The 15,930-nt window shown below is 38.4% G+C and overlaps 1 pseudogene; it reads right to left on the reverse strand.

Moving 5' to 3' along the window:
* Positions 1-2,025: 2,025 nt before the first annotated feature.
* On the reverse strand, positions 2,026-6,819 carry LOC129150091 (polypeptide N-acetylgalactosaminyltransferase 11-like; annotated as a pseudogene).
* Positions 6,820-15,930: the final 9,111 nt, after the last annotated feature.

Genomic DNA, 15,930 nt, shown 5'->3' on the forward strand with positions numbered 1-15,930 from the left:
TGGATCCTGTCACTGCAGAGTACCTTCTCTGTCAATGGAGGTTTTAAATCTGTTCCTTATACTTGTGCAGCTGCTCAAGGTGATAAATTATTTAAAAATATACAATGTCTACACTTACTTTTGGTTTTGAGGAGACAAGGAAATAGGATATCTGAATTTAAAAAGAAAAAAAAAATAAACCTCAGTCCAGAAATAATGATTGGGACAATGATTATAAATATTTGTAGAAACAAAGAAAGCAAAACATATAATGATGTAAAAGATCTATTTAACTTAACTATTAATAACCTTTTTTTTTTTGCTAAACACAAATATGTGTGTATACGTATGTGTGTGTGTGTGCATTTTAGAGACTTTTTATTCTAATTTAATTTACCATAGAAATTATGTTTCCCTCGGGAGGCAGTTTGCTGCAGCATTGAATATTTCATTCAGAGATGTGCTTCCATTTCATTCAAAGAAGTTCACCTGTATTCAGCTTTACTTTCCTTATTCTCAAATGTGATTTGGCCCATCTTTTTCTATTATAATTTACTGCCATGTTCTAAAATGCACTATTCTGAATTGGCAACCAGGACATAAAATATTACAGTGTTATATAAATAGGAAACGAGAGTCACGTTTATTTAATATACTCTTGTAGTTAGTGACCCAAGCTACTTTAAATATGATGAAAAGATGCTAAAAACCCGCTGTCATTTTCCTAATTCATGTTTATCCGAAGTTCTTATCAATTAAAACAAATTACTAGCACCTATTCTGCGTAAGCCAGAGTATCATATATAAGCACTTAGCACTGTCGCAAGTTAGAAATGGACTGCAGCTCTTACTAACAAAAGCAAACTTGGTAGACATTGGTGTGAGAATGCAGAGCCAGTTCTGGGACAACAACCACAGGGCTTTCATGGGGCTGTCCTTTGGCTTTCCAACAGCACAAATATCACCCAGTTGTAGGGAAAACGGAAATGCAACGAATTTTCCAGCTTAGAGAAGGAGCAGCTTTTTAGATTGTTTAGTGATGACCTTTTTCCAGTGTAGCTTGATCCATCAGTGAGCAATTCAATAGCATATTGACATTTTTAGAAATCCCTATTATATTGACTTTGCTGATTCTATTGTTGTGTGTTATAAGAATAACCTCAAAGTTTGGGGTTATTATAAAGGGATGGACACAGAGAAAAAATCCGTAACTCAGAATACATGATAGCATTGGAAACATTATTAGCCTAATTTTCTAATTTTAATGAAGAGCAAATTGGGAACCAAAAGTGAAGTGACTTATGCAAGATCATGCATAATGCATTCTAATCAATACATCATTACACTGCAAATCCCACAGTGTTGTTTTTAAAATTTCATTCTGTCTTGTGGTAATGTGTCTTTTTCTACCAGCTCAGTGACCTGGAAGTCTATATTTTCAGCATTGATAGTTTCCATAGCTGTACATTCATTGATCTAACAATCTGTTAGATATCTTCATTTTTTTTCACAAAATATATTTTAAATGCACCACAAAATTTGTAATTTAATTTTCACATTTTAAAATTATAATCTTTCTTGCCACCTGTTCTCTTCCACCTTATCCTGCAATCTTTGGTGAAGTCAACATTTACTCACCTCCTTTGGGAGTCATCAATGGGATCTCCTTTCTTGAAAAACATGTCCTACTCTAAGCAAGATATAATGAAGACCTCACCTCCACACATTCAGATCCTAAATGACAGCTTCTAAATTTCTTCTTCCCCAAATATCCATGCCACTGTCATACCATTCAATTAATTGAAATTGTGTCTGTTTATGGCAAACAATCCTTGATTTTATTGGTGCTGTAGTTTATTCTGGTCCTACTAGCTTAGAAAGGGGACAGAGACCTCATTTAAAGTGCAACCCCAAGCTGAGTCCTCCCTGTACCATAGGGGAGGAGCTGTCGGTGACTGTCTGCATTGATGGTACCCATCAATGGCAACTGGGGTGTGGGGTCCTCCTGATGGCAGCTGAGCTAGCAAGGGCTGAGCCATGTCACATTCACTTCACAGTGCTGTGCAGGAACTCTGGGACTTCTTCAGCATGGGTTGCTCTAATCATTTTTCCTGGAATCAATCCCTCACGCTTTGCATTTCTTATTACTTCAATATTTCCAGCGAGGTGTTTTTGGAAGTTATCTAGGTCCCTTATCAAATAATTTAAATCACTATCATTTTCCACGAAGATAGTTTTAGGGAGATGTTGTGCAGGTGTGTGGTCTGTGATTCTGTGCACTGTCCTAAGCAAAGAAGACAAAGCTTTGTCACTGGGCCATCATCCAAAAGATTCTATAGTTTCTCAATACCTAAACTATGTCTTGAGCTGTGCCTGCTTACAGGAACTGAAAAAGATTCCTGAGCACAAAGACCAAGGTGCCAAGCGCAAAAACTAAGATGGCAATGGGGCATCCTGTGCAAAAAGGACCCTGCACAAAAGGGCTGAGTGCAACAGAAGAATGACTACACATGCCTAAAAGAATTTAATCACCCCACCCCACAACCTGTAAATACAGAAGCTCCTTCCCAGTTGAGAGCATGAGCTCACCCTTCTCCAGTCCTTGATCAAAGAATAAAGTTTCTGCTCTGAAATTATTGTCCTTCTATTGGCGAGAACAGCATTGGACAGAAGGACTTTGGTTTGGGTCCCTGATCCAGAAGGGTCAATAACTGCTTCATTGTAGAAGCAAACAATACCAGTGACTGGCAGATCACTGTGGTAAGACTTTACCTGCTACATTCCTTGTGTCTGGCAAATCTTTGTGATTACTAAAAGGCATGTTTCTGTCCAAGTCTCGCAGTTCCTGATAACTTTATTAACAAATCATAAGAGTATTTGCCATTGCCTTTTTCTGGATCTTCAATATGGTTGTCTATCACATCACAATTTTGTTTGCTTTGAAGTATGACTCTAATACTGGACTTGGAGTTTGAGTGAAACAGAGATAGAATTGGGGGGAGGTATGGTTATGGGATCCAGACCTCAATTTGGAGGAGCAAATTCTTAAGCAACTCAGTCACTTCACTGAAGTTGAAATATGTAAACACAAAGCAAAATTGTCTAGCTCGCAGATGTGAAAAACCATCCATAACAGAAATAACAAACTATGATACTTCTGTTCCAGATTTAGCATAGCTGAAGGCTATTTTCAGTTTCTTGGAGCAGAAGTTGCTGGATCCATAAACTGGTGAGGGAGGCTGTGTGTGGGCTAATGTGAAAGTGACAAACTACAGGTTATGGTTCAGGGGGGCCCCACATTTATGTGGGCTTTACCTTCAGCAACCCCATCAGGTCCTCACAGTGAAGATTCCTGAAAGATTCCCTGGTGACCCCAATATCAGTGGCCCAGGATCTGGCCTTGGCATCCTTCCTCCACTCCCAGCCTGGGCCTGAGCCATTTTAGCTGCAGGCAGGTAGAGCTCACCCCAGGCCCCCCAGGCCTCACATCCTTTCTCTTTCTTTCTTTCTTTCTTTCTTTCTTTCTTTCTTTCTTTCTTTCTTTCTTTCTTTCTTTCTTTCTTTCTTTCTTTCTTTCTTTCTTTCTTTCTTTCTTTCTCTCTCTCTCTCTCTCTCTCTCTCTCTCTCTCTCTCTCTTTCTTTCTTTCTTTCTTTCTTTCTTTCTTTCTTCTTTCTTTCCTTCCTTCCTTCCTTCCTTCCTTCCTTCCTCTTTCTCTCTGCCTCCCTCCCTCCCTCCCTCCCTCCCTCCCTCCCTCCCTCCCTTCCTCCCTTCTTCCCTCCCTCCCTCCCTCCCTCCCTCCCTCCCTCCCTCCCTCCCTCCCTCCCTCCCTCCCTCCCTTCCTTCCTTCCTTCCTTCCTTCCTTCCTTCCTTCCTTCCTTCCTTCCTTTTTCCAAAGATATGAGGCTTTTAAACTTAAACAGGAATTAAGAGCATGTCTTGGGGAATAGCAAAGACATTTGAAGGATTCTATGCATCTCTTTATTCCATTTTGAAGTGAACCAGAGCATATTTGAAATGGAAATGATAGGGCCAAGTTCTCAGTAAAAGCAAGGAAAAGAAACAGAAACATAATGAAAAATAATGGTGCGCCATAGATAACTGGTTATTTTTTGTTTTTGTTTTTGTTGTTGTTGTTTTTGAATAAAGCTGAAAATCTCCCTTTGCAAAATTCTGCAAATTGTTTTCTGTATTCTAGCATGAGGATTGGGATTTAGCTGGGGACAAGCCGCTCTTTTCATGTCCATAATTGCAACAATGCATCTCCTCATAAGGCACTTTATTTAAGCATGTGGCACACTGACTAGCAGATAAACAGTACTAATAAATAATTTCTCAAATTAAAGTGAGAGTAAGATTTTGGTTTATTTTACATATCCATTGAGATTTCATTTATGTTAACTATATAAAGCAGTAATTAAAAAATGTAAAAATGTTAAAATTATATTATCTACCTCACAGGGTTATTGGGAGGATAAAGAAGCTAATTTTTGGAGTGATTCAGTTCATCCTTGGCATACAGTAAGATCTCAATAAAAGCTTTTATTATTTTTGTTGAGCTACTACCAGTAATCAACACACACAATGTGTATATGTGTGTGATTAGATTTCTATATGTATGCATTCATATGTGTGCATGGATTTTTAAGTACTATAATATCAGGATTAATATATATCTCTAAATTTACTTAAAATTATTGCTTACTTTATTTTTTAAATTTAAATTCATATATTTTTAAAGATAGTGTACATTATTGCTATATAACGTGCTTTCGGGGAATTTTTATAAAAGCTGCTCTAATCTGTATAGCTTTCATATGTTTAAATCCACCTTTAAAATGTGAGATGATGCATCTGAGTCTGTGAGGAAAAGCTCAGTTTCCAAAGCTGAAAGAAAGTGTGTCGTTTCTAACGAGAGCACGGGCACGTGTGAATCGTACAAGACTGGGGAAGATTAACGAGGAACTTAATGGGATGTAAAGGAATCTGAGAAGCAGTAGGAGATGATACTTGACCTTTGAGGCTTCTCTGGGGATTGAAGTTAAGGCAACTCCAGGTGGTCTTCAGAATCACTTGACATTTCCCGTAAGTGATGGGCCAAACAAGAAAAAGCCAGAGAAAGTCAGAATTACATAAAGTTCCATTTCACCAATTTATTGAATATATGTATTTAAAGTATTTCTTTGGCTCTCTGCCTATCTATATTCAACACAGAAACTATCATGGTACTTGTATTTATCAAAGTTCAATCTCGGGTCTCTTTCTCTTTTCTTTTTTTTTTCATTATTGAAAATTTTATTGGATGTCATAATAGCATTTTAATTATGTGAGAAAATATATTTCTTGGAGTTGCATATTGAAACATATATAAGGAAAATGTGTACTATTTACTTATTTTTAGATTCTGAATTTTAATTTTATAGCAAACTTTTTTTTTTTTTTTGCTATTAACCAGAAAATCCCATTCATTAGCAATTTCACTTACATTTTATAACAGTAAGTGTGATAGTGGTCTTAAGGGCCTACTAAGCTTCATTTTCTTTTTTTTCTCCCTAGTTTAATAAATCTTTATTGTTCAGATTATTACAATTGTTCCTCTTTTTTCCCCCCATAGCTCCCCTCCACCAGGTTCCCACCCGACCCTCTGCCCTTACCACCTCCCCCCCACTGTCCTCATCCATAGGTGTATGCTTTTTGTTCAGTCTCTTCCCGCACCCCCCACTCCCCTTTTCCCCGAGAATTGTCAGTCCACTCCCTTTCTATGCCCCTGATTCTATTATATTCACCAGTTTATTCTGTTCATCAGATTTTTTATTCCCTTGATTTTTAGATTCACTTGTTGATAGTTACCTATTTGTTGTTCATAATTTTTATCTTTATCTTCTTCTTCCTCTTCTTAAAGAATACCCTTCAGCATTTCATGTAATTCTGATTTGGTGGTGATGAACTCCTTTAGCTTTTTCTTATTTGTGAAGCTCTTTATCTGGCCTTCAATTCTGAATGATAGCTTTGCTGGGTAGAGTAATCATGGTTGTAGGTTCTTGCAATTCATCACTTTGAATATTTCTTGCCATTCCCATCTGGCCTGCATAGTTTCTGTTCAGAAATCATCTGACAATTGTATGGGTGCTCCCTTATAGGTAACTAACTGTTTTTCTCTTGCTGCTTTTAATAATCTCTCTTTGTCTTTTGCCCTTGGTATTTTAATTATGATGTGTCTTGGTGTGGTCCTCTTTCGATTCCTTTTGTTTGGGGTTCTGTGTGCTTCCTGGACTTGTAAGTCTATTTCTTTCATTAGGTGGGGGAAGTTTTCTGTCACTATTTCTTCAAATAGGTTTTCAGTATCTTGCTCTCTCTCTTCTTCTGGGACCCCCATAATTCTTATGCTGGTACGCTTGAAGTTGTCCCAGAGGCTTCTTACACTATCTTCAACTTTTTATATTCTTTTTGCTTTTTGCTTTTTGAGAGGAGTGTTTTTTGCTTCTTGGTATTCCAAATCTTTGACTTGATTCTTGTGATCCTCTAGTTTGCTTTTAGGTCTCTGTATAATATTTTTTATTTCAGTCAGTGTATGCTTTATTTCTAGTTGATCCCTTTTCATGTCCTCAAGGTTCTCGTTTAATTTATCAGCCTTTTCTAGGAAATTCTTGAAAAACCTTATAACCGTGGTTTTGAACTCTATATCCAGTCTTTTGTTTTCCTCCATTTCCTTTAATTGTGGCCTGCCTCTTTGTCTCCACATTTTAGCTGCTTCCCTGAGTTGATAGAGTGGCTTTGTGTGTTAGGTGTCTTAGCAGAGCCCAGTAGCTCAGCCTCCCCAGTTACCTGTGGTGGATCCTCATGGTGCACCACTTTGTGGGCTGTATGTGCAGTCTTGTTGTAGTTAAGCCTTGCTTGTTGTTGGTATCACTGGGGGGAGTTGATCTCCAAGCTAATTGGCTGTGAGTATCAGCAGTGTCTCTGCTGGGAGGGCTTCTGTGCTCAGCTTGGATGGGGCAGAGTCTCAGGGTGGTGCAGACAAGCTTTGGTTTCCCGTCAGCCCCGCCCTAATGTCTCAGGTGATGGCTGTGCACACCTCTGAGAAGACTGCTCTCAAGTTTCGCCTGTTGCCAGACAGGCCGGCTTCTCCCCGACCAGAGCTGGATATCAGTGTGGTCGGGAGGTTTTGTTTTTCTCCCGAATGAGAAAGCTAGCCAGTGGGAGGGCTTCTGTGCTTGGCTTGGATGGGGCAGGGTCTCAGGTTGGTGCAGACAAGCTTTGATTTCCTATCCACCCCTCCCTAAGAAGGCCTTGTTTTCCATATCCCACAATAATGGCTGTGTGCACCTCTGAGAAGGCTGCTCTTGAGTTTCGCCTATTGCCAGACAGGCTGGCTTCTCCCCGACCATAGCTGGATATCGGTGCAGTTGGGAGGTTTTGTTTTTCTCCCGAACGAGAAAGGTAGCCACTGGGAGGGCTTCTGTGCTCGGCTTGGATGGGGTCGGGTCTCAGGTTGGTGCAGACAAGCTTTGATTTTCTGTCAGCCCCGCCCTAAGAGGGCCTTGTTTTCCGTATCCCGCTACAATGACTGCGCCCCTCTGAGAGAAGGCTGCTCTTGAGTTTCGCCTGCTGCCAGACAGGCCGGCCTCTCCCTGACCAGCACTGGATATCAGTGTAATAGGGAGGCTTTGTTTTCCTCCCGAACAAGAAAGACAGCCACACACTTGGTGCCCGCCCTCTCAGCGCGCTGCGAGCAAGCCAGTCGTGTATTCAGCCGCCCGCCTTCTCTGTGCTCACAGATCTCCGCACCTCCACAGCTCCCGAAGCTCAGCGTCCCTTTCTCTTTTATTCTAGTTATAGAGCATTTGCTCAGCCAGCTTTCTGTTGGTTCTGGACGATGTCTGCTCTGTTTTCCAGTTGTAGTTTCAAAATTGTTGTGGTAGGCAACAATTAGGTGTTTACCCTATGTCGCCATCTTGGTTTCTCCTCGGGTCTCTTTCTTGAACAGTCTTCTCCCTCAGGTTTCCAGTAACTCCAGAGTTTCAGCAATTGCATCTATGTAGAGTACCCGATTCTATGTTGCTAGCCCAAATAATTTTTCTAAGATCAAGGTTGTATAAGTAAATTACATCTAGAAAATGTTTACTTTACAAAATTAATTTTCATTTGTAATGCTAATAGCAAGACACCCATGAAAAACACACATGGTGTCTAAATAAGACAAAGGAAAATTGTTTGGGCAAAAATATAAAGGATCCCAAATCAATTATATAGAAAAGATTCCTTTATTAACTTTTGGTCGAGAATATGTTTGTATATTTTCAGAAAACAACTCCAAGACCATGTGGATTCCTGCAACAGAGAGGAATTGACAGTTTGTTCCAACCACGAAGTCCAGAGATGGAAGACGCTGATGACGCCTTGCCATGCTAGCAGTCAGCAGCTGTGCGTCGCTGCAGGTTGCCTAGGACCAAACCAGAGAGGGTCGGACCTGCATTGCCACCATTTGCCCACCATCCAGATATCATGGCTGACGTGTACACATAAGGATCTGTTTGACATTGAAAAGGGGACTCAGAACTGTTGGACATTGAAATTGGGACTCAAAACATTTTTTGTTATTATATGTTTATTTCTAGTCTGCAGAGGCAAGATTTTTTAAAGGAAAGAAATGGGGAAAAAAATAGATACAGAGGCAAAGAAGCATTGAACAGACTGTCAAACTACAGTGGGAAGGCAGGGGAGGTTGTGGGGGGACTGTAAGAGATCAACCGAAGGACTTGAGTTTGCATGCATATAAGCATAACCAGTGGATACAAGACACTGGAGGGGGCGGGGAGCGGGGCAGGTGAGGGCATGTATTGAGGGGTAGGGGAGGCCGGGGGGAGGTCAATGGGGGAAAAAAGGAGACATGTATACTACTATTTGTAATACTTCAAACAATAATAATAATAATAATAAAGACCCATATTTTGGCCCTGGCCAGATAGTTCAATTGGTTAGAGTGTTGTCCTGATACACCAAGGTTTCTGGTTCACTCTTCAGTCAGGGCACATGCAAAAAATCAAACAATGAATGCATAAATAAGTGAAACAAATCAATGTTTATCTCTCTTTCCCTTCCTCTCTCTAAAATCAATAAATATAAATAAATGTTTTTAACACCTGCTTTATATCTTCATTTGGATAACTTCTCAGTACCCAAGACTCAGGTTCTCCAGCTACTATTTGAAATGCTCTGCACTCAACCCTGTGTATACAAAGATGGAAAAAACAGCGGAGCCTATTTTTGGAGGACCTTTTGTTCTAAACCACAGGTCAACAAACTTTCTTTTCTTTACTGAAAAATATCAAATAGGTTCGATTCACAATAGAAGTTAGAAAGGCTTTTCCCACGCACAGTGGCAGTACATTGCTTTTTCACTTTGTACCCATTTCACACTGTACATGTGGGCCTATTTATGCCATTTACAGCATTTCATTGTAGTTAGTCTTTGTATCAAGTACAGCAAACAACAGAATGCAGGCCTTGAAAGATAAGCAGATTACAAGTAATTAAGAAATGTGATTTTTATTTACTTCAAAAAGGGATTTTCCTCTAAATTCAAATTCACCTTTTCTTATAAAGGATACCACCACCATCTGGTAACACTGGACTCTCTCTTATACTACAACTTATGTGAACAGGTTAGATGCTTTGTCGTATAGACAGGGGCTAGTCTAAGCTTCATACAATCAGTAATTTATATGATATGGGGGTTATTTAAATAAAGAATGCCAAATTATTCATACACAATTTGATACAGGCCATGGAGGAGGCTGTGCAAGTTAGGATCTCTAACACATGAACTTTATGGTGAATCCTGTGTCTGCATGCTTCTTTCTGTATCTACTTCTTTTCTCTCTAGTTCATACCTTCATTAGGCTTCACTTAAATGTCTGCAATAGCCCCTTGTATTGGTCTTCTAGGACTTCCCTAGCAAATTACTAAATATTGGATAGCTTAAAACAGAATTTATTCTCTAGTATTTTATGAAGACAGAAGCTTGAAATCAAGATGCCAGCAAGGTTGGTTCCTTCTGGAGGCTCCGAAGGAGAAACCATCTCATGCCTCTCTTCTAGCTTCCAATGGCTGCAGGCAATCTGTCATAGCCCTTGGCTTGTAGATGCATGACTCCACTCTCCACCTCCATTTTCACATTACCTTCTTCTCTCTCCCTGTGTCCTCTCTCAGGACTCTGGTCATTGCATTTAAAACCTATTCTAAATCCAAGAAGATTTCATTTTGAGTTCCCAAATTAATAGCATCTTCTAAATGAGGTCACATTCTCAATTCTGGGTGGTACTGGTTTTTGTGAGACACTACTCAATCCACTACGCTTCTCAACTTATTTTCGATTTTGGTGCGCCCTCACTATTGCGTTGTCAGAATCTCTTCATTATGCATACTTCATTCTTGTTAATCCCTTGCTCAACGATATTTATAACATATGAAAACTCCTGAAATAGGGTATAAATACGTTCTCTTTTGATTTAAGGACATCTCCTCATTTTAAGAATCCATGATTTTTCCTGCGTGTTTTCATCCATGACTGTAAACTGTACTTAAACTGGCTTACCTCTTTTCTCAAAACAAACACTATGCTTTTATGACCCTATTTTTTTTATTTAAACAAAAATGCAATTCTCACCTGGCCAGCATGGCTCAGTGGTTGAGTGTCAACCTATGAACCAAGAGGTCATGGTTCTATTCCAGTGAGGGCACATACCTGGGTTGTGAGCTTAATACCCAATGGGGGGTGTGCAGGAAGCAGCCAGTCAATGATTCTTTGCCATCATTGATGTTTCTATCTCTTTCTCTCCCTTTCCCTCTCACTTCCTCTCTGCAATCAATAACAATATATTTAAAATAAATAAAATGCAATTTTCATCAAATCAGTCCTCGTGAAAAATATCTATTATTCTTTAAGCCCCAAAACACATAAATAATTTAATTAACTAATTAGCTAACTTAACTAACTAATAATTTAACTGATTAACTTTACCAGGAAATTTGTCACCCAACTCAAAGATATTTATTGCTAATATAACACATACAGAATGTATTGATTCTAAATATTACTAAATTCATTTGTATAATTGTTTACTTTTTCTTAGATTCAGATCTACGTGGGCACAATGTCTTGGTCATTTTATATTCCCTGCAATAATTAATGTAAGACTTTAGGAATAATGTAATACCACCATACAGGAATTACAGCATGGGATCATGCTAAACTGGTAACATGGAGCTTTAGGATTTGAGGTATGATTGTTAATAGTGATGAGGATTTTGTCTAGAAAGATACTCCAAAACCATTTAAAAATCTCAGGATATTATAAAGATAATCAAACAATTTATTGACACTATATAGCTAAAAAAACAAGAGATTGTTAAATGGATTATGGTAGATCCTTAAAGAATTTCTTCTGAGGCTTTATATCCTTAGTACTCACCAAGTAATGATGTGTCCTTGTGAAGGAAAGAGAAATTACTACTCAGTTGTGGTCACTATTCCAATTAAAGCCATCCATACTTCCTTATAGGTTGTAAGAACTAAAGAAAAATAAATAATGCATACAAATGCCCTGCTTGAATATGTATCTCTCTAATATAGTTAGGTAGACATATCCCTTAGTAAGAGAAATAATTTTGCCTGACAGTGGTTAATGGAATTAGTCATTGGTTGAAGTTGAGGGTAGAATTAAGTGATGGCTATAATTTCTCCCTAAGATACAAAATAAAAGCAAATAAAACACCCTCTCTACTTTGCTGGAGCAATAGCCCAGACAGTCTCTGCAAACACTATGGTGCTCTCTTCTTGTCAGTCCCTAATTACAAAGGAACAATGCCAAGTTGGGGGCTGATGATTCCTCGACTAGTGAAATAGCCTCCTGTCATACTGAGTGATGAAAACAGTGTAGATTTTATTTAAATATATTCTGTCTATTAAAATCAAAAGAAAATGAAAGGGCAAATGTGATCCTTTTGATAGGTTTATGTCTTAGTATCCTGGAATGTTCCTTTTATTATAATTAAAAGATTCAAAATCTGACTTTACCAAGAAAATAGAGGCACTCTATGTTCCAAGAAACAAATACAAACAAACTGTTAACACGTGTGTAAGAACATTTTTGCATCAGGATTCAAAAATTTAAACTTCCATTGATCACTCCTCAATGGAAAAAGAAATGTGTGGATAAAATGTAAAGAATTCTGGACATAATGCCACTTATGAAAAGGTTTATCATGTAACCTAGAGTAATGAGGAGGCAAATATACTGTAACACCAAGTTTATTTTATAAAAATTGGAACAGGGTTTGATAATAAAAGGAAAGAAAATGTCCATATAGATCTGATATGTTTATTCCAAAGGATGGCATTGCTTTGCTGTGGCATATGTGTTCATTAATTTCAGATATTTTAGGAAAAAACAACAACAAACAACTACAGCCCAGAGTAGGTATTTCCTCATTTATACTCTTTTCCTTACAAAAGATGGTGATTTCTTCTTTTTTCCCCAAATTTGCAAGGCTTGTGATGTTTACCTGATGACTTCTATTAGAAACTATAAGTTGAATCACACATAATTGGTTGAATAGAGTCAAATTCATTGGATCTTATTTAATATTTGGGCTTTCATCAGAATGAAGTGCAATTTTCATTGGAGAATAATAGGTGAGGGATTATAAAAATAGGGAAGAAACAAAGATACCCAACACCTCCTGCTCCCCATGGGGTCTGAGAGATAATTTCCTCACTGTGAGCCAAAGAGGCCAACTGGACTGGAGGAATAGGTTGATGCCTCTGGTAAGTTTTCTATACTGTGGGAATACTAGAGATTAGAGGTGTACCAAGGCAAGCAGAAAAGCAAGGGGCCTTCCATAAAGATCTTATCTCATACAGAATCTTCAACTTCAATGTCGTATCCAATGGTCCCTAACTATACATAAGCCAGGCCCCAGAACCTATATATGAGCCAGGGTGTCACTCTGCCACCCAAAGCCCCACTCTGTGATTCACCATCACTAAATTTATAGACAAATGGGGTTAAGGAGAAAAACTGCCATTCAGCATACCCTCATTGAGTGAGATGGATGTGAGGCAGGAAGATATAACACCAGCCTTAGAGGTGCTGAGAACATGCAAACAGCTGATATTTCACTGGGAAACTGTACTTAGTGCTGTTCAAAAGCATAATGCCAGTACACTCTTCAGAGGCCCTCAAGAGATGTCAGCAAGGGTAGGCCATGGAGGTTACTTATCCTAGACGAAGTTCTAAAAAAATAAGAGTCCTATTTCTGCTTGAGTGAGAAGAGACAGTTTCATATCTGATGTGGGTGGTTAGTACTCCAAATGCAGATTGACCAGGTCTGAGGTCTTGGATAGATAATGAGGTAGACAAAGTCTGTTATGACACTCTATTCTGGAAATTGTCAGTACACTTTGAAGTTAGTATATCTATTTGTTAGCTCTAAGTGGGCTTTTCCTTTGTCTTCTCAGGTTCTCTCAGACCTCTTTGGTCAGTTCCATGCTAGTCTACAATAGAATAAAAAATACTTCATTTTAGATAATTTATTAACAATTTAAATTATCAGTCAGTGATTCCTCTAAGATTCTCCACAGTGTCAGCAAACCTGGACAAAGTTCAGGATCTACTCACTCAGCATCTGTAAACGTCGGCTTGAGACCAGAATGCTATTCATAGTGCCCATTTTTTCAGGATCTTTTATGCAATCAAGAATATATAATAGATGAGCTTTAAATGTCCCACTGTAAATATATTATTTAATTATATTCTGATTATAAAAAGAAGCACAATTACATTGTGATCACTTGATTTACTCTATTTTATATCAGTGAGGTGGTGAAATACCATTATTCTATTGTCATGAGAAAAATAGTTTCCTTAGGAGAGTCCAACATGAAAAATTCTGTCTAGAAATTCATTAATGTTGGACAGACCCAGCCCTTTATCCCTCCTTGTCTCTCTCATTCTTCACTCCCATAACTGCATTACAACCAAGCATTATCACTATTCATCATTTCATAATTATCATGTCATCTGGTCTGTTTAATTTAATTAAGTAATTTATTTTTTCTTATATCATTTGTAGAAATAGTTAAATAAACACCAAACCAACATTTTGATAAAACCTACCTCTGACTTTGAACCTAGTGAGAAAGTATGTATATAGTTTCATGGACATAGTAATAAAAACATTGATTTGCAAATAACAACACGTTATAAATTTTAGTGAAAAATTTGTTGGATTCTACTTATTGACACTGGTCTCATTTATCAGGAACTTTATAAGTCAGAAAGATGTGATGACCCTCTTGAAATATATAATTTATTTATACCCTGAAAATCCTTTTATGACATCACTATGTTTATTTCTTTATTCACAACCGATCTAACTATAATTACAGGTTCAGAAAGCAAATCATAATGATGAAGATGAATAGGCTTTCTCTCTGTTTCAGAAAGTTTCTTGATACTGTAGGTTAGATTTTCCACTTCTATATAAGTTTTTCCTTATTTATAGACAAGACAGTGGAATTAAACTTCAGATAAGAGATTTTTGGCTCTATTATATTATTCCTGGTTGATTGGTACACATACTTATTTCAAAGTGTCTTTAGTTTAAACCATATTGTGTTGGAGAAATATAATTAATAATAAAATTTTCTCCCTCTCCACAGAGGTAGTAGAGAAAGAAAACACTTTTACTATTGAATAAGTATTAAATGAGAATCTGATGTGCATCACAGTCAGTCCTCTAAAAGAATGCAAAGACAAAAAGAATGCTCATCCCCTTATGTAGCCATGCAGATACAGTTCATTTACATGCATGTTTTCAAGATAAATAATAACTAGTCCTCCTGTAAGAGGACTTGACCACACCATTTGTCACACATGTATATCCTAACTTTAGCTGGTAATTCGGGTGACCATCTGTTAGCTAATTGGCTACTAGAGGAAAAATAAACTTCTGGTATCTTCATAAAAGGAGGTAGTTATGGAGGGAGGCACCCACTGAAGTTAGACGCCTGCCCTCACACAGCAAGGGGGAAATAGTGATGCGATCTCCCTTGATGTTTACCTTTCAAAGGTATATCTTCTAAGACTCTGAGATAAGCATTTCTGTTTCATAAAGACCTATCTTGTTTTCAAAATGATTCATATACATTTCATAGAAATGAGAAGTACTTAGAAGTTTTCTAATGTAAATGCTCTAAGAAAATTGGGCATTTTCTCAGGGAGAATTAAGCCTCTTATTTTTAACTAGACGCCCGATGCACGAAGATTCGTGCAAGAATAGGCCTTCCTTCCCCTGGCTGCTGGCACCTGGAACCTGGGCCTTCGCTCTGGCCCGGAGCCGCCTTCTGCCTTCGCTCTGGCCCGGAGCCGCCTTCTGCCTTCGCACGCTGCCCAGAGGCTCAGAGCAGCTGGGGCGGGCCAGAAAGCCTGTGTCGTCACCATGGCAATGACGCAAGCATCCTGGCCTAGCCGACGCCATCTTTGTCACGTCAATTTACATATTCCCTCCTTATTGGCTTTGGGTGCTGCCATCTTTGTCGCAAAGTGATGGTCAATTTGCATATTACATCTTTATTAGATAGGATTGTCATTTGTCCTTACAGTCATTTCCATAGCATCCCATAATACCCAAACAAGAAATGTCACAGTGTTCATGAATTAATTATAACTTAGTGTTCCCTTCAAAACTCACTAATTTACTAGTGTAGAGGATGCCACTGTAAAAATAAAGACAAAATAAACAAACAAGGCCCTAACTGGTTTGGCTCAGTGGATAGAGCATCGGCCTGTGGACTGAAAGGTTCCAGGCTCGATTCTGGTCAAGGCCATGTACCTTGGTTGCAGGCACATTCCCAGTGGGAGGTGTGCAGGAGGCAGCTGATCGATGTT

Source organism: Eptesicus fuscus, chromosome 8 (assembly GCF_027574615.1).
Source record: "Eptesicus fuscus isolate TK198812 chromosome 8, DD_ASM_mEF_20220401, whole genome shotgun sequence".
In the NCBI taxonomy this organism is placed as follows: Eukaryota; Metazoa; Chordata; class Mammalia; order Chiroptera; family Vespertilionidae; genus Eptesicus; species Eptesicus fuscus.